Here is a 20,207-nt window from a genome sequence, read left to right as displayed (position 1 = left end):
TGTCTCCTTCGAATTAAATAGATTCTTGCGGGCTCCAGGGTGGCGCAGTCAGTAAGCGCACCCTCCACAGACACAGGCAAAGCCCTATATCTGAGACATTGCAGGCTCCAGCTACCAGCTATGCCATTGCTGAATATAAACCACTCCTTTCGAGCTGGCCAAGGTTCCTCAGATTACCTCTGCGTTATTTCCATTCAACGATATACCATGTGCCCACAGACAAACCAGTTGTCATCAGAGAGTGATACGACACTCTCCCAAATCATAGCACTCTGTGGCCTGTAGTTTGTAAAGCAGACACTGATTTGTAGGCGAGTAGACCTGAGGTTTGCATACCACAGATGCATTGCTTCATGTAGCATTGGCAGGTGGCACGCTAACTCGAGAGGCTAAACTGGGGAATTAAAAAAATAACACAGCAGACAGTGAAGGGCACAGCAGTTATTTTCTTTAACACAGTAGCCTCTGATCATTTCCTGATCACTGTGAGTGAGAGTGTGTTGGTACTGTATGTTAAGCTTTTAATTAGGATGCTATACATGAATAAGCCATGCTGTTTCCGTTCTGCAGCCTCACCTTGTAATGTGATCTGTTCCGAGGAAACATTAGTTGGAATTCAGGTATTTTCAAAATATTTACTGAGTGTTTACTTAAGTGTTTCTGTGTAATGCTGCAGCAAAAACAACATTTTTTAGGATGATCTTAACTGAAGTTTCCAATCACTTTTTCCTGGATCCAGTATACTTGTATTGAAAAACTATATATTCCTCCTAGTCAAACTTGAAGTGAATCCATGCAGAAATGTAGCTGCAATCAGTAATTATAGGGTTACAAGCACCAGTAATGGACTGGCTATTGGGACTAAAATCTGTGGGACAGACTGTCAGCCAACAAAAAATATATAATGTTAGATTATATGTGTGTGTGTGTGTGTGTGTGTGTGTATAGAGAGAAAGAGAGCAAGGTGCAGTGCGATGCAAATCCTACGTGATCCATGTCATGGGCAGTTAGCTTGATATGCTGGTTGGCTATTGCCAACTATGTCACAAAATAGACCTGCTAAATTCTGTTATCTGCCATTTTTATTTGCATATGTTTCCAGTGCAGAATTTGGGCAGAACTGTCTGTGTCATGATAATATCATGTGTATTAAAATGTTTGCTAAACATTATTCCGATTTCTTGCTATTAATGTTATCTTGAGAGCTGGCTAACGTTAACAACAATTTAGCAAGTTCTAAGTAACGTAAATATCCTAACCAAGCTGCTGTTGATCCTGCATTCTAGCTGGAGACACTAGCTAGCTATAATTATCAGAGACACATCACAGCTTTCATTGAGACGACAAGCTGGGATGCTTGTAGAAGCTGTAACGTAGCATTCTAAGTAAAAATAAGTGTTCATTGTTACCAATACAACATCATAGTGACTTCTCTTATATTTTATTTGTTGTAGTTTAATTATGTAGCTATTAGCTAGCATTAGTCAAAGATCTAAAAATGTTTCATTCTTTATTTTACATCGATGCCTGCTTTCAAACATGTGGTGTGGAGTCTTTACTAAAGAAGCAGGCGAGTGGATCCACAGCCAGGCAGCCTTTGTTTTATGTCTCTGAGTAGGCCTATATTATCTATTCTACTCTAGACATCTCTACTTAGCAATGTACAATAGTCCAATGAAAAGAGGCTGGACGTTTGTAAATCACCAGCAAGGATGGTTTGCATCCAGTCGATTGCACTGTGCTGGTACTTTAGTATATGCTGAAATAATATTTTCTCATTGCACTCCAAGGCAGCCTGCAGTGGTGTGCCATTGCTGTACTGAAATAGTTCCCCAGCCTTACTGGAAGCATTTTTTTTTGTGTTGTATACTGAAAGAGTTCCCATCATTCCATTGAACTCGAGTTACAAAAAGCCCTTTTGCTTGGGAGATTCATTGGATTACAAAATATTGAGGTGAAACGAAACAAAACAAAAAAACTTGCGCACAATCTGTCTCTCATTCCTGAGGTCTAACCTTGGTTTCTGTTACCATGCAACCGTGACTCCAAGAAATCTGGCCCTGGTACAGCGGCAACTCTGACACAGGGAGAGGAAAAAGGAGATTAACTCTTCTATGCTCCCAGCCATAAAGCTTGTGATAACTGTTTCTTTGGTGTTGACCTATGTGGGTTTGGGTTTTTGACAAGCATTGAGAGGTTTTACTGGAAATGGTTTGGGAACCCATCTTTCACAAAGCACATTCTTTACACGTCCATGATGGAAAATGTCAAAATGTCGTCACAGCGGATGAAGCAACTCCTTTTTAGCCAGCTTCACTTTCTGCAGACCTATGCACATTTCCTCCACTCCAGCCACTTCAGAAATGGTGGATTTGTGTTTTGCAGTCCAGAACTGAGTTCCCAGTAAGTCTTTCAAGGGGAAAACACAAAAATCTGAAAAACCTTGCACTGAGTATTAGATAAATCCCATCCCAATCGCCATAAAATTTCAGCACCCAAATATGACTACCTGTTTGTACAAAATTTCACTTGGCTCCTGCCATATTACATTCTAGATGGCGTAGAGGGGTCTATCAGAGTAAAGTGGAGTCGCAAGGGGGGCAGGAGTCCATCTGGGGCAGCCAGTACGTTCTCCAGCAGTCCCAGTTAAACATTTGCTGACATAGAAAAAGCAAATGGTTGATCACCTCCAATTGAAGACAAAATCCCCTGCTGGCAACTCCAGCAGCCATTGTTCGAAGTAAACATTTTTGAGATTGCTGTAAAGATTTATGAACTAACCTACCTGGATACATCGGAGGCTAACTTCTAATTTGATTTAAATAATACAATAAGTCATTTTTCATTCATTCTGTTTTATGGCAGCTGACTTGCTAATGAGACACTGTCGTATATTGTGTATGTTATATACTGACCAAAAATAAAGCACGACTGGTTGTGCATTTAAAATGAGTTGAGTCCAGTTGAGCTGTGGGCAGCAGGCTTAAGATTCATTGCATTTCCTCTGCTCCACATGAGAGAAACCGCAGGTGTTGAGACGGGAAGCTTTTGAAGGAGAGGACGCGCCGTTATGTGGGAACGCATAAGATTCTGACCTCTGGGAGCTCCTGAATTTAAGCTGTGAAGGGCCCAAAGTGCGGATGTCACACATGGTAAAAAGGCCACAGGTAGGCCGTGGGGCCGGGCCTGCATCACAAAGCTTCTGCCAAAATGACACCGGTCAGACTGCCCGCCCTGAAAGGAGCCAGAATTAGGTTTGGGGGAGATTGAGTGAGCTCCAGGAAGAATGAGAATCGGCCCATTCTATTGAATCTGCAGGCCGTTGCTCTGGCTGTGGTGGGGCAGAGGTAATCAATAGAACAGACAGTGAAGGAATTCCCCCTCTGTGTGACCCTGAGAGAGAAAGAGAGAGAAAGGCAACAGAGACTGTGGATTGAAAACAATATTGAAAGCCAATATTTTTTATTTCAAACGACTTATTCTCATTATATATACTGTGTCGTTTACTATAAAAATGGAAACTGTTTACAGTCCCATGTGAAAAGCCTTTTTTTCATATTTTTATGGTCATATTCTAAAAAAAGATATGACAAACTTTGAAATCATATAGCTAATTTCAACAAATCAAAAATAGTTCTGGCTGAAAGATGTTACATTTTTACAACTTATTAAGAAATATGAAATTGACGTGGTTTTTATGACAGGCCCTGATATATATTACAATAGTGTGGTAATAATAATTTTGTGGTTGAAAGAAATATATATAAATATATATATATATGTATATATATATATATATATATATATATATATATATATATATATATATATATTATTGGTTTCTATAGTTTGGCATTCATTTATGAATTGGAATGACTAAATCACATTCCGTCTTGAGATTTAAGATATTCAAGTTCCCATTTTACCTGTGAGAGGAGAATTGATGAGGAGCAGTACAGACACAAATTACTCATCACTGGGCATGTAGTAGCCATGTGTGTGGGAACAGCCCCTGAAAGCAGGGGTCGTGGTCTGGGGAACGGGGTCTAGTAGGGCGCACTTTTGATATGGTGATACATTTTGTGAAATTTGGGCAGTCCTAGCCGCTGGAACTGTGGGAAGATTTCTCAATGTAGAGGCGTGCTGGCGGCTGCATTGTGCTTCCACAGCATCAAAAGAGGCCTGCGTCCCTTTAATCATTGTTCAGCAGAGTCGAAACGTCAGTGAAAATCACCTACCAGGCCATGTCTCCAAAGGACATGCCCTCCTTCTGGACAGCTCAGAGAAGGCTTCGCTTTTGTCAGAATTTTTTGAAGAGTTGGGCTGCCTGAAGAATTAATGAACAAGCGATCAATGATGGAAAGGTACAACCTCACTGTTAAAGAACTGGCAAGACATTATAGACCTTTAAATTCTATTTCTTCTCCATTACATACTGTGAATTGTGAGGATTAATACATATTTCAGCTATTTGCACAGAAAACAATAGTTCATTTCTAATGTACAAACGTTGGAAGAATGTCCTGTTGAATCTCTACTTGCCCGCAACATTTGTTTCAGTGTTTCATTACTAACAACCTAGTATGATGAATCTTGTCTATGTAAATAACAACCAACAAAATTCAAGTAATGTATCTGGTTTAATCTCACTGAATGAAAATAACTTTATTTGATTTAACAAAATGTTCAATGGAAAGACAGATACAAGGCCTAGGTAATTATTTATGTTCAATTCATCTAGAGGTAGAAAGTACCCTAGGTCCGCTGTTCAGATAGGCTCGTCTGACAGAGGTACCCTTTCCTTTTTAGCAGCTCATCAAAGAAAAGAATTGTGCTTGTGTGATTTGCAAAAGAAAATGTGTTCCCTTTACCCTTTTGTGTGAAAGGAATTTACAAGTGTTTTTTTCTTCTCCTTCTCTCTCCCCCTTTCCCCAGAGTGAAGAGACTCCTGAGCAAAGAACTGTTAAAAGTGAGTTTCCACAAGAGTTTTCTTCTCTACTGTGTTTTTTTTAAAGGTGACCTCAGCATAACAGCGTAGTGCTTTAGGTTCTAGTGAAGTTTTTACTCACAGAAAGGTTGGGGGTGGAAGGGGTGCATTATAGTGTTTTGCCCCCTAATAGCAGTGGGGTTAAAAAAACAGTGTTCAAACCACAGATTGTCAAGACAAGGAAGGCAATGATATAATTTCACCCTCTCTCATTTTGTCAGGTGGCTCACTACCACTACAAATGGACCCCTCTTTAAACTTGAGGGACAGTAATCATAATGTAATGTTTTCAGGGAGGACCACCTGTGATTTATAGCCCTTTGCTGCTCTTGGATACCAGGCAGCTGAAGGGAGCCTCCATTAAACTGCCCACATGTCTGCTTAGTGTCACTGACGCACTGCATGCTGGGCCCTCGGCATTTAAATTGCTGTCATTAATGCCAAAGGCAAAATGTCCTCTCAGTGCCTTATATATTTTCCCACATGTGAGACAGAAATTGGAAACTTCCTCTTGATAACTGAAAACCTTTGTTTTTAGAATTTATGGAAGGGGTACATGGTAAGGGGGTGGATAAGGGGTCATCTGTTGGTACTTTGGCCTTAGGACTGTAAGCAGAGACCCTTGTTTTAAAAGGAGGACAATCTTTTCATGTGGCCATCATCTCAAAGCAAATCTTTGATGAGGACAGATGCATTCATGTCTCAGATAAATGACCCTTTGCAGATAAAATGAATTTTGTTTGGTTTTTTCTATTTGTCCAAATTTCCCAAACTTTCAATCCTGCTGATGAACACACATTAAGCGTTATTTGTGATTTAATATAACACTGCCCTCCTATCTTCCTCTAGTAAAGGAATTTCTGTATGCAACTACTTACTTAGCGATAAATAATAATGAAGTACCTTTCAGGGTTTATTCAAGTCTATCAGAAATATATATGACCTGTTAAAAATGCAATAGACATGCAAACATAAAAAGAATCATAAATTACATAAACAGAATTAATCTAAATGTAATTATTTCTGATCACCTGAGTTCTAAAATGTGTTCAGTCATCTGTGCTTCTCCAAGGTCAACTGCATCTGAAGAATTTTCACCTGACAGGATGTGCGGTGGATAAGCCTTAAATTATCTCTGCCGCTGACAATTGATTGAGAAGGAATTGCACCACTGCGACCTGTTTTAGTCATTAAGAAAATCCAGGTTTAAAAGGCATACTTTGCATAACTCCGCTTGGGGGAGGTCATAAATAGCCACAGTTTATGTGAGTTGAACCCATACAGAACTTGACTTGTAGGTCATACTATGTTAACTTGAGTCTAGCTATTCAGCAAATATAGAGTCAAATGTATAAACAGTAATGTTTAGTTTAAATTTCACAATTGTTAGTTAGTTATTATGCTCAATTTTCATCCTCAAATATCTGCTCACAATGGTGACAAAACGTCAAGCAATAACCTCAATAATTCTCCAGGTAAATTCGATGTTTATTTCCACAATTAATTTAATCATTCCATTCACCCTGGTGCTGGCATCCTCCCCAACAGTCTCTATGAGTCAGCCATCTTCTCTGCCTAATGGGAATTCAGCCATGCCACTCAGTTCCCTTGTGAACTGAAACGTTCTTTTTTTCTGCTCTTAAATACTGAAATACAAAGTTCATTAAAAGATGAGAGACCGTGTAACTCATGAGCTTTTTTTGCCAGAGGGAATCCACCGACCTCCCTCACAAGACAGAAGCACCCACTTATTCAGCAAAGACAAGTGTATAACATGATTATAGCTCCAGTGAACTAGGCCCATATTCCCTGTCATTGACCCCTTGCAAGCATTCCATGTGGAGTTTGGGTACATTCAGTGCTGTGAGGTGTTGCTTTAATCCACAGACACATGCCAGTGGGGGGTTCGCTGGAGAAGCTATTCTTCCCCGAACAAAATGTTTGGATTTTTGACAGGATAGATACAAGCCTTTGGTAATTCAGCTCTCCATAGAGGATGACAGCGAACCTTTTTTTTCTTGACCCTTTTTTTTGTCAAAAAGCATAATATTGTTTCTCCTCGTCAGTTAAAAATAAAAGGACATTGTACGGTTTTGGGGTACAGATGATGGATGTTTTTTTTTAAATGAAATTGGATCATTTCGAATGCCAGAACTTTGCGAACGTAGTAATAGAACCATTTGTCCAACATTATTAAAATTTTAATTTAAAGTGCTTTTATATATTCATAATCGCATGAATGATACTCATGAATGATTTTGGAATTATTGTTATTACGTTTACAGTGAAATTATGCATTGTTTCGACACACTGTAGATCTATCTGGAAAGTCTGAAAATATTTCCTAAAATCACATTCAGTGTCAAGTTTCACAAGGCGATCTTAAGCAGACAGCCAACAACCAATGAAAACACAACATTCAAAAACAATGCACAAGCAGCCAGGAACTGCTTCAAGTAAGATTCTTTCCCCCATAGAACTACAACAATGAGAGACCCATTGATGGAGAAAGTATTGTGAGTACCAAAGAAAAAACACACCTTGAGCAGATTAGAAGCAAACTGACAGGTGATGTGAGCATACATATTTATTTGACCTATTCCTAGAAACATAACAAGATAAACAACTGAAATGCACAGATGAGAAACAATCAGTGGATGTGTATTTGTAAATTTCTATGTGATTTTATATATGTTCATGTTTTTGCATTCAAAAATATATCAGAAAGAGTTGAGCAAGCTTCATAATACACATAATAAAAATAGAAGGCAGCAGCACACATTGCAATTTCAAGATCAAATAAAGATCAAATTTCTGACCACTGGTGAGACAGGTGCACTTCCAGAACACCAGTTTTCAATTTACAAAGATGTTACCATGTTCTATTCTTTAGGGGCTGACATAGAGTGAAGAAATCAGTGTTAAATCGATTGAAAGTGTTTTTTATCCATACTACTGGACTGTCAGAACTGACCAACTCTGTTAGGGAGTTGATTTAACACAAGACATCACTGCACATGAAATGACAGACTCGACCTTCATTGGAGTGGACGGGGCCCCCACAAAAGATGGCAAATGGCAGGTGTGAAACACTGCAGCTTCAAAGAGTGGGCTATCTCCTCTCCGGCAGGCATCCTGCACCCCGTCTCATCGAGCCGTCTCCCCTCCCAGAAGCAGCCGGGCAGCACTCTCTCTGGCCCGGAGTAATTGGAGGAATGCCTCCTCTGGCTCCCAGGCCATGAGAACCTGACCTGCGGTGATATTTAATCTGGTACAGGGCCCCCAGCTGTCTGCTTACCTACCTGCTCTCTCATCCGGCCTGCTCCACACATCAGCCACGGCCCCTCGGAATGGAATTTCTTTGATATGTCATTACACACTTCCTGCAGAACATTATAATGAACCTTTGAAACCGTCTAGGGGCTTTGGGGCACTGGTGTGGGGGGATTGGCTGAATGGCTATATCCTAAGACTGGGGCTTATTACAGAATACCTGTTCTGGTTTTAGTGGGTTGATTGTACTCTCTGACATGGCTTCTAGCACAGCCAATAGGGGGATTGTCTGTTGGGTCAGGAGGCTTGGTCTGAGAGGGCCTGTTTTGAGAACCCACCTTGTTTTGTCTGCAACTGAAACGATATCAGATGATGCAGGCTACTGGTAAGTGTACCTTTAAGTGTGAAGTGCGGGGGGGGATTAGAAAGGGAAGGTGCTTCCCTGACCCCTATAGTGACCAAACCAAACATATCACACAAAGAATGTAACAACCTGTAATTCCTTTTAAAATAAACCAGGCTTTTTCCAGGCCCTGCCACACCCCTTTGACCTGGTGTGAAGGTGTGAAGGAGACATTTAGACAGCTCTTCAGACTGAAAGTGAAGTCTTGCATTTCAAAATGGTGGGTTCTGTCTTTTTAAATGAGAACCCCCAGAATCAGTCCCAATTTGCCTACTTATCATTCCATCTAAGCGCTACCACTGAATTTTGCATATTCACTCAGGCCACTGAAAAGTTGGAAAGTGTCCCAATATAAAGTGAGTCAAATGTCATTGTGCCAAAGTGGCTGTTAGGTAGACCTTCCACAGCCCGCTCCACATTGAACACAATTAAATATGAATGGTAATTGTTATAATTACAATATGTAGGCTCTTTTTATGAATTAATTTTTATGTTTATATTTTTATGTTTACGTTATGTTTATCAAGTTCTGTATAGGGTTTAACATTTGCAGACTGGGATTAGAGCAAATGCTCTATCTTTTAAAACTCTGAAATGAGGACAATGGTTTTGTCTAGGGGTGAGAATTTATTTACATTAGAAGGTTTCTAATTACTCCTGATATCGCTTGTCATTATTATTAATATTAATATTTTAGGTGTAGTAGTATTGATACTGAAGTTGTCTTAGCACTTTGGATAATTTTAGTTTACCCTTTACACTTTATAAATCTTCTTAATGAATCAGTGTGCCTAAAGGGGGCTGTTATTTAGCCAATGCTCCAGAAACCCAATCTTGATCCCAAAGGTTTGAAAAATACTGACTAAATCTCAAATACCCTGTCTTATCCAAAGTATTAGATAAAACTGCAGTAAAGCAGCTCAGTAAACCTAGCCTGGTTTGAACTATATCTATAAAACTTTCCAGTCGGGATTTCCATCTTACTACAGCACAGAAACTTGAGTTGTTAAGGCTGTAACAATCTCTTATTGTCATCAGACTAACTTCTTTATGTAAACAATATCAGTTTCAGATGATGTTATTGGAGAGGTGAAAGGTCTGTATTGGACTTTGTAGACAGGTGTTCTTCTGCAGGAGCACTAGCAATTGTATATGGTACACAACAATAATAATAGTAATAATAATTATAACAACAAAAAAATAATAATAATAGACATGTGCTTATAGGCCTATAGTGAATTGATTAATGTCACAAATTAAAATGGTGGAAAAATAGGTAGTTTGCCACATAGGATTACATTATTTTCTTCTGTACCACCAAATTTTGACACAGTGCAAGTACTGAGAATACTGTCCATTTTGTTACACTTAAATGTGTTATTCATCTGTAGGGTGAAATGTATTTGATTTTCCCTGGATTATATTGTCAGATGGGGATATCTAAATGCATAAACCACAAAGCACCAGATTATTTTGACCTGAGAGTACAGCTGGAATTTCTTTCGTTTCTCGGCTTAACCAGTTCAAAAAAATTGTCCGAGTGCTGTGGCACAACCATCTATCACATAGATAGCCCATGAATAATGATTATTGGAAAGGAAATGTAAGTAAAACCACTTCTTTGAAATCTCACCATATTCAGTTTTTATAATGAGTCATTCATACAATCTTACAGAACCTTAGTTATGGGAAAAAGGCAAGGTTAGCCAGCAAAATCTGCAGTAGTTATACCATCCAATTTTAGACAATTACCAGGCTCATTTTGTTAATGTAGTAAGCAAGCATTTTTATCATGCAAATAAAATGTTAATTGATCTAGCTAGCCAAAACCTTGCAAGCTGCAACTTGGAACTGTAGAAATTCAAGCTTCACTCTCCATTAAAAATGTGGGTGTTTGTGTTTTCGGGAACTCATAGCTAACAAGATAATAGAGCCAACTGAAGTTTACCCAACAGAAATAATATATAATAGTAGTTATCTCAGTTATATGAAAACACAACAGAATTTACTTGGCTTTGGAGCGCAGTTTTGGAGCTACATATTGTTTCAGGTCTAACACATGACTGCTGGATTTGGTATTGTGATAGCAAGCAGCTTAGAAAACTGCCTTGCCATTTATTTTAATTTAAGTTGAAGGGTTATTGTTCCCAAGAATAGGCCTGCGCTACCAAGCAGTCAACAGCGCAGAGGACTACCAAATGGATTTATGATTTGTTCACGCCTGTCATGGCTGTTACCTTTTTCTTTTTTTTTTTTTTGGTAAATTCAGTATAGCTGCTGAGCAAGTCAGTTTAACAATGCTGGCTCTAAACTCAGTGATATAATGAAACTGAAGGTACCTACCAACACAAAGTTAACTCTCATTGTCCCTGTGATGATAAGGTCATGCATAGAACCCTCTTGCTTTCAGTTTGTACATAACATTTTCCCAAATGACAGTTCATCCTACAAACTGTCACTGTGCAAAACGGCTCACTAATACTAGCTAATTGTGAGCTATAATTTCATTCTTCAAATTTTATCAGTGGGTAGGCTAATGTATTTTTATGCAGGAACAGACAAATAGTCACTGTGATGCAGCAAATGCGTTTAGCATTTTTAATTACGTTTCCATTATTGCTGTTATGGCACACATAGTGCTTATGGATGCACAATCTGGCAGTGTCACTGCTTTCCTGATTCACATCATTTGGCAGGAACCCATTTTTACATGAATGAGAACTGAATTTAGAGTGTTCTGATTTATAAAATGCAAAATATGGCACTCTGCAAGGGTCAGTGCTAGGACCACATCTTTTCCCTGTATGTTATATATTATACCAAAACACGGTGAAGAAATTTAAAACTATGCGGACAGTACACGTCTGTATAGGTGAAATAGATGGAGCTTTCATGGCTAGGGTCATGTATTGCATAAATTGCAAACCTTTAATAAATCTCAGGGGCTTCTTAGTTATGCCTACCATTATTAAAATTACTCAAATCAGGCACCTCCTATCATTAGAGGATGCAGAGACATTTCTACATCTTTTTCAAACTTAACTTGATAGCTGGTTTGGCTAATTCCATTATGATGTGATAGAGGCTTCTTCTCACCAGAAGTAGCTGGTGCAAGGTATTCATGCAATCCACTGTGAACATTGTAACTCTAATATGGCCAGCCCCAGTATTTAAATTAGTATCATCAACATTTTCCCACAACCACAAGCCTTTTATGAAATAGTTGAGTCACAGATAAAATGACCGCTATGTCTATCAAGGAGAGTACTAAATTGGCATTAAATACGTGAGTGTGGTTTTCGATGTTTTAAGCAAAGGCCGTTAATCTGAATTGGGCTCTGTGCCTTGGTATGATTCCTAGGATTTCCATGTGAGCACAATAACCAGCCTTTTTATATGCACTATTAGTGCAGTTGCCAAATTCCATTGAATGTCTGAAGTTCAGAAACAAACTGTTATACCATTATAGTCTCTTTTGATAAACAAAACTCTTGGTGTGGGAAAAATTTAGTTTAATGTTGCAGTTGTGTTTAAATGAAGCCTACTTATTGCATTTCCACTGTGAATGTGAAACTGGAAACTGCACAATTAATCATCAATCTCTATTCACCATAAGTCACTTTATTTATTTATTTTTTTAATTAAAAATAATTGCACACTGCGACCTTTAGAGAGTTTTTATCTGAACTAGAGTGAAGTATCAAACAAAAGGATTTCTGAATTAGATAATCTTTTATTTGCGCACTGATGTTAGCTTCCGCTCTGAATGATAACCTGACACGTTTGACAAACGAGGGACTGAGAGGGGAGGGGAAACATCTTTGAAATGAAAGTTTAGGAACGCTGCTAAAGACCAGGTAGGTAACTATTTAACCCGGTCCTGCACTTCGCGGTGGAATGTGTGCTACTTCCGTCAGCTAATGCCATTGTCAGTCTGTCCTCATTGTCCTTCCCTCACCGTTTAAAGCTGCAGCTTTGTGGCTTTTCATGCTTTCACCAAACCACTGCATATTTAAGCAAGAGGTCCTCTGGGGGGCTGTAGAAGACTTGCAATCTGGTGTCACATGTTTTATGGAAAGAATGAGAATAAGCTAGAAAAAATATGACTTGTAAATTAATTTTTAGTATGGTATTAGAAAACTAATCAGTCCAGAATTCAAACTGATTTCTATGTGGTTTGCTACAAAATTTGACGAATTGCATTAAGTTTTAAATATATTTACTTACGTAACTTTAGACTGCAGTACCAAACTGAAAGGTTGCAGGTTTCATTCCCAACTAGGACACTGCTGTTGTACCCTTGAGCAAGATACTTAATGAATGAATGAATCATCGCATTTATATAGCACTTTTCCAAACGCTCAAAGTGCTTTACAGTGATGACTGGGAACTCCCCTCACCCATGACTTAACCTGAATTGCTTCTGTGTATATCCAGATGTATGAATGAATAGTATTTTTTAACAATCCTGAAGTTGTGTAGGTTGCTCTGAATAACAATCTGCTAAATGCCAGCAATGTAATGTTATATATCTTGCACTTGCCAACATTTTCTAAAATATTGTTTTTAAAAATCTTTTTCAAAGGGACTTATAGGATTTAAAGGCCTGTCTGACAAAAAGAAGAAAAAAAAAACACAGCGGACATGGTTTGACATTTCAAATATTTGCCTAGTTAAGATAAGCCCAACCTGATTACCACCTGGATTTAAACCAGTCTGCCATTGTTCACAATATCGGATGACATCCAAGTTAAAAGATACAACTCCGACAATGGGACCCATCTCAAAGCTCTGGTGTTTTAAAAAAAGCCTTTTTGAGGAATTCAGCCTTCACAGTCTTCACTTTTGATAATGAATAAACTGATGAGAGAATTGTATGTCGACAAAGAAGCTAATTGTCGTAACCTTTTGTATCGCAAGCTAAATAATTAAAATTAAGGAAATCCCTTCATGAGTTGTAGGTTCTCTGGTCTTCTAAATAATTTTTGATTGTTCCTCTGGATGAAAATAATCTGGAATATACTAAACTTTCACAATCATCAGTAATTCATTCATTTAAGTTTATTATATAAAAGTATTTATCAGACACAGTTTTTGTAGTATTTGCAGTTTTTACAAATAAAGCGCAAAAACAGAAACTGCATTTTTGTCTCCAGTGTTTTGAACATGTTCCACCATACCTATGGTAACACAGATGATCCTAGTTTGTACCATAGATAGGACTGATATGATGTACGATCTCATCGCAGATAGGTCACTCATGCAGTGTTTTCCTGAAGACTAGAAGACTATAGGATTTCCTATTTTCGAAAGTTGCTGATAACATCTAATCTAAGTACAGAGAGACGCATGCTCAGTATGAAACAGAAGTGCTTTATGTACTCTGTAAGAGTTCAGTACCTATGTCTAGTTGTCAAATTAAATTTTCCATACAACTGCTTATGATTTTGTCATGAATTATTGGTTTATATAAGATTTAATGGCTCATAAGACCTGAGAAATAGCCCTTACTGTCTTAACAGCACTCAGACCAATGCTTGAGAGTGTACCTTAACAATATAAATCTTACTCTCAATTGCTGGGTGCAAGATAGCAGCTGCATGCTGCTATCCAAAATAAAAAGGAATGTAAAAATGTTTTAACTTATTTTCATTTCCGTTTGCATTGTCTTCACATGAGCACATCTAAAGCAGTTGGCTGGGTAATGGGATTTGGCTGCCTCAGCCATTTCATTCAGTTTTCAGGCCACCTTGGTTGTCTCTGGATCAATGAATCTAATGCTAAAGAATGACTGGAGACCAAGAGAAAAAAGCAGGGAAAGCCTGCTCTCTTTGACAAAATGCTAAATCTTCTCCGCAGTGGGGGATACGGAAGGGTTAACTGTGGAACCAGAGAAGAAGGGAGCACGTTAGCAAACAAAGTCAATGGTATTAGTGTCCAGGCGCGGTCTGCATTCTTTAGAAGCCCCCGCACTCTCCCCATAAGCACAAGGGAACAGCAAGCGTCAAAAGCCACTTAAACGTCTCACCGAAAGAGTGAAAGTCAAACATGTTCATACCAGATTCCGTGACTGTCCAGTTCATTCTCCTGAAACTCAAGCAAGGAGAAGTCGACCCTGGGGTTTGTGAGTTAAATCATCGTGTGAGTGTGCCATAACGAGCTCCCATTCATTTCCCAAGCTGATTAAGTTACAGAGAATCAAACTCACCTTTGCCAGTGGGAAGGAGTCTATTCACTAGACAAACCCACCTGGACTCATGCCAGCCGACTGGAGGGACTTCCTCTGAGTGTGGAAATGAGTATAGTTCTTCAGAGGAATAAGGGAAAGACTTGGGGGAGGAAAATAAACAAATGTGTTTATTGGTACGGTTCCCAAAAGTGACATACTGCACTGGAGTCGAAAGGAAACGACGTATAGAGCCGGCTAAAATAAATGCAGCAGTGTAACCGCAATCGCATTCGGCTCGGCGGAATCAAAGCATTCTGGCTCTATTGCCGCATGTGTGTGTGATTTAAAACTCAGCCATTCCAGCCCCACCGCAAAGCCTCATATTTGAGAGCTGGGGGCACCCAAAAGGGCACAGCAGTTGAAGATTGGGACACCTATGCCCTGGGGCCTCTGCCACAATATGTACACCCCTTTCCAAAATATAGATCTGCACCACATCTGATTGCAAGCTACTAAGGCATGGCGGTTCTTTCTCGTTCTCTTCAACCCCTCTGCAAGCTTTGTTTGACCCTGTGGAGTGCTAGCGTTGGCCCTCTATGTGACACCACAGTTTCTTGCAAAGGATGTACAATTAAATCCAAATCTTCAGCAACCGAGTGATCAACAAATACCGATGCTAAACAAAACTGAAGCGGACAGACATGAGGTTTATGTTTTCTACGTGGGGGAAAAAGATTTTCACCCGTTCCAGCCTTCGGGGTTGCATTGACAAAGTATTTCAGAGCCTTTGAAAGGACCCCGTGGTGAATTCCCACACCCCTCTCTGCTCCCCTGACCCATGTAAACCTTGCTCCCGAGAGTGCCGGCCACTGCATATTGATTACCGGGGGGGGGGGGGGCAGCTTGCAGATAACCTTAGACATATCAGTCTCTGTTTGACACCTCTGCTACCTGCACCTCCTGGATGTACTTTGAGTGTTGCTGGTCCACCTGAGAGCTGTTTTCAGACCAAGAAGCCGTCAATTAGGGAATGATCAGAGGACCTTTGTAATTGCTTGCAGGAGGGAGCACTGCCGACTGCTTACAGCGATGGAAACCGTGAGATGTCTGTGTGTGTTAACCCTGTGAGACCTGGAAAATGCTAATATAGTCTTCTAACAAATTCTGGGGACCATGGCACACTGTAGACCTCTCAGAAATGTTGTAAACTATTCAAATGCTTCACATCTATATTTTAGGGTATTGGCTGAATACTGAATACCAAATTAAGTGCCAGATCTAGCCTATACAAAATACATTAGAAAGCTGTTGTCTTCCACTGTGGGCTTTCTTTCAAAAGCCTCAAACGTTAAACTGAACTTCGAATATAATTACATTTAAATATGCCCATCTATGTTTGTCGTTTTATTTATACTCTGTAATCTGGTACTCTGTCAACCATGGTCTTGAACAATATGAATCTTGATTGTGAAACATAGGCCTCTTCACCACCAACACTACTTGTAATTTAGACAAATATAATTCACCATTAAAATTGTCTTTTTAAATGTATGTCTTAGATGGTCTGATGAATGACTACCAATCAAAACATTGGTACTTCTTCAATGTGGCAATAAAACAATGACTTATATAAGCGGAGTATGTCATAAGGGTACCAAGTGTGTTGTTCAAGCTTTTTCTTTTAGCTAACATATCATCATGTCTACTTTGGTGTGATGTGTCACTCGACTGGTAACATGCAGATCTGATTGGTGTAGCCGGTTCCACACCTGATTGCCATGTCATTAGTCAAAGCTTAAAAGGAGGTGCATGTGTATGTCCAGGGTCTCTGAAGGTATAAGGTATAGTCAGTCCATGGATTTAGGTGGACCAAAGTGCAGAGAAACACATGCGGTGGGATAAACTATCAGAAGACTTTTAATTAGGAGAACCAAAAATAACAAACAGGACAGAACACGAAGAACTAAATACTAACACTGTAGAAAGATAAATGCAGGACACCACTAGAGAACAGCTAAGAAACACAAGAGATAATTAACCAGGAATCACAAAGGACAGGCGCTAGAAATCAGGTTGAGGATATATGGGAAGGTAGCAAAGACTAAACAAACACGGCAAACTTAAATACAGAAAACAATCAAGTGAGAGACTAATGACACACAGGTGTGGTAACCTAATCAACCAATTAAACAATAATTGAAAGGCTAACAAGGGAAAAAGTGAAACAACCAGACACAAGGGAAACAGGTTAGGACATATTAACAATGGAGGGGTCCTAAGCAGGAGAAACAAGGGCAGGGCTAGGACGGGTGAAAAACAGCTATCTGGCATCCAGGGACCGTGACCGGTATAGGTCTGTTATTCCTGCTTGTTTTACAGTTGTGGTTGTTATGTGAAGCAAGTGTTTCCTTTCTTAAATAAATGCCTCTTCTCTGTAGGTTTTTAGAACTTTTTGCACTGTAAAACAAATGGGTACACTAATAAACAATACATGCACTAAAGGTAAATGTCTACTTTTTAATTTGGATATTTGGTTCTCAGAAAATATTTTTATATTTAACATTTAATCAATATGAAGATATAAATTAAAAAGTGTATTTAGGGGTAAAAGTATTTTGTTTTTATGTAAAGGACCTTTACCTGAAAGGGTAATGCCATATTTATGCTAAATGCAAGGATAAAAATGGCACTACACTACATACCGATGATACATCATTTTGTTAAGATGCATTTTGTAGAGAATATTTTAATTGTACCTCGAGGAAAGACTACAAACACTGGAGTGTGCAGAGCTGGCTCCATTTTAAATTTGCTGAAGATAAACCCTGCTGCTTTCTTGAAGCACTGCACCATAATGCCATTGGTATTGCTGAATTCTGAACTAGCTTAGGTAGAAAACAAATGGTATTGTGTATTTAAGTCAGACATTATGCTGTGAAACATTTGCACCTAGCTAGATGTGGTGGTTTTAACAAATAATGTGATTACTTCACATCTAACATACAAGGGTCAATGGTTGGAGGACAAAGCCAAAGGTTTGATATGTTTGTTTAAAGAAACACCCTGGTATGCGTAAAACTCTGTCTCCAAACGGTCATCCAGATGGTTTTTAGCCACCACCCCACCCCCACTACCTCCATGGCCACAACCACCCTCTGTTCTGCCAACTTATTCTAAACGAGTTTCTGTTTCTGTTTGAAAGGGAAGTCCCACCCAGGTCAATGGGGAGTAAGTTAAAATGAACTGTTCCTGCTTCAATAGGTGGCCAAATGGAATTCAGACCCCTCAAACTATTACTCCCTCAGGGGGTCATGTTCCTTGAGATTCACTTAAATGGGGGTTCTGGGGGGTGAACTGTGAAGTTTATCCCTTGGCTATTGCCTATGAGCCCTAGGAGCTAGGCCATCTTTTTTGCAACTGGCTACACATGTGGAGGCTTAAGGGAGGAGGCCTGAATCTTGAGTACTGATAAGAGGAATAATTTATGTTGTAGGGCCAAACTGTAGGATACAGAGTTCTGGATTTTGGTTCACAGTTAAATACAAATGCTAGCTTTCCCTTTTCTTCACAAATACAGGCACTGACATGTGGAACTGTCAGAATGGAGACATTTGTATTTTCTGTCAGTGTTGATTGGATTGGCCCCATATTGTCTGCTATAAATACAATTATCCATGCATGCAAATTCTAAGGTTCTATTATAATTGTACATTTTCTAATCATGCATGCCTCATTGTAGGAACAACTTTTATTATCAACAACTAATTGAAAGATGAAAAGTGAATCCAGTGCTTTGAATTACTTTATTTTCCTAGACTATATCCAAAATATGTCAAACTATTATTTCTTCCTATTCTATATAGCTCAATATGTGTTCCCTCAAATAATATCAGAACCTGCAATGTACTGTACATTGAGCTGCTAATTTTGAAAATGAAAGCTGATATTTGAGAAAACAAATGTAGAGTGTACGTAACATGGCTCTGACATAAAAGGCTCTCCCAGTTATTAAAGGCTCTTCCTAATCCAAGGAAAAGGTTCCTCCGTTAGCTCTTTCAAAGACAATTAAAAGCCTGCTTCTGGTTTACACTGGAAAGAAACACTTTCAGCATAGCCCATTGTGAATGTTTAATAATTAACCTATGTACATGGAAATTACACCTCTGCATTTCCATAAAACAAGGCATCTTTCCTTCTCCCAGACACTCTGTGTTCCCAGACAGGGCCGTGTGCCACATCTGTTTCAAACATTTGAATAACTGAAACTGCAGAAAAGGCGTAATATGTAAAAATGATGTAATGCCTCACACGGGATATGCTATTAACAAAGAAGGACATTTGCATCTCTCTGTGAAGCTCATCAGTTTTTTTTTTCTCCCCTCTCTCCCTGCCAGAAAGCCATCGCATCCAGTGGAAGTGAACTTTCAGGAACGAAAGGAATGGGAGGAGTTAGCAATTGGCTGATCCGAGGCCGGCAATCCCTGTACATCCATCCGCCCCATTGTTCATATCGTTCCACACTTGTCAAGAGCTGGAAACAGTTATCGTGGTAATTATGAGAGTAATAGCACCTAAATGGAAAATGAAATGAGTGGAGCTGGTCCTGTGCTTATTTGCTTGTTTCTTGAATGCCAGCTATTGCAGTGACGCATTATTTTGGGATGTTGTTTGATTTTCCTGTACTCACATTGTCCTCCTGTCCTACCTTTATGTGATCAAGGAGAGAATATTTTTTTTAAATATGTGCGTTTAACATAATTAGCGATGCACTGTAGCTAGCTGATTATCTTCTACATATATTCCTTTTATATTCGTTGACTGAAGATAAAGCCTAAATCTTCACACCTCACACACTGTCAGGAATTATGACAGAACAAAGCTCTTTGTGCAGCTGTTCCCACGAGTCAGGATAGTTATGTGAAAGTCTTGTGATTTACTGTCTCGTGATCAATGTATCAAAGCAGTTAGTCACAGCCATATGTACTGCAATCGTAATACAAAGTGGTCAAAGACGGTCACCTTAGTAGAGACAATTAGCAGCGTGGTAAACAAAGGATTTCCAAGACAGATAAGTCAATATCTTTCACGCCTTCCCATGGTATCCCTGGAATTTGGTAAAGCCACCCACTTGGTTATCCCCATTCATGGCACATCTCTCCCCCATTCCCCTTCATCTTTTCTTCCATCTCAGCCCCCTCTCCGGGAATAGGGGTGCATTCATCGCTAATGAACTTCTGAAATCATGCAAACGGCTCCCTTTGGGAGACTGCTGGGAGAAGGAGATGTAGTGTGTGTGTGTGTGTGTGTGGGGGGGGGGGGGGGGGGTTGGTTGAGAAGAGAATTTGTGGGATGGAACGCTTGCAAAGTTTTTCATA

General features: G+C 39.3%; 1 long non-coding RNA gene across 1 annotated transcript in view; it reads left to right on the top strand.

The window, feature by feature from the left end:
• The window catches only part of LOC118228117, a 96,662-nt gene extending 77,149 nt beyond the window's left edge, over nucleotides 1-19,513 (top strand). Inside the window, exons 2-3 of the long non-coding RNA XR_004765408.1 lie at nucleotides 4,936-4,969; nucleotides 19,227-19,513. This is a non-coding gene — a long non-coding RNA (uncharacterized LOC118228117). The remainder of the gene's footprint in view (nucleotides 1-4,935; nucleotides 4,970-19,226) is intronic.
• The last annotated feature ends 694 nt before the right edge of the window (nucleotides 19,514-20,207 follow it).

Source organism: Anguilla anguilla, chromosome 5, assembly GCF_013347855.1.
Source record: "Anguilla anguilla isolate fAngAng1 chromosome 5, fAngAng1.pri, whole genome shotgun sequence".
Classification (NCBI taxonomy): domain Eukaryota; kingdom Metazoa; phylum Chordata; class Actinopteri; order Anguilliformes; family Anguillidae; genus Anguilla; species Anguilla anguilla.
This window is presented reverse-complemented; position numbering and strand designations above follow the sequence as displayed.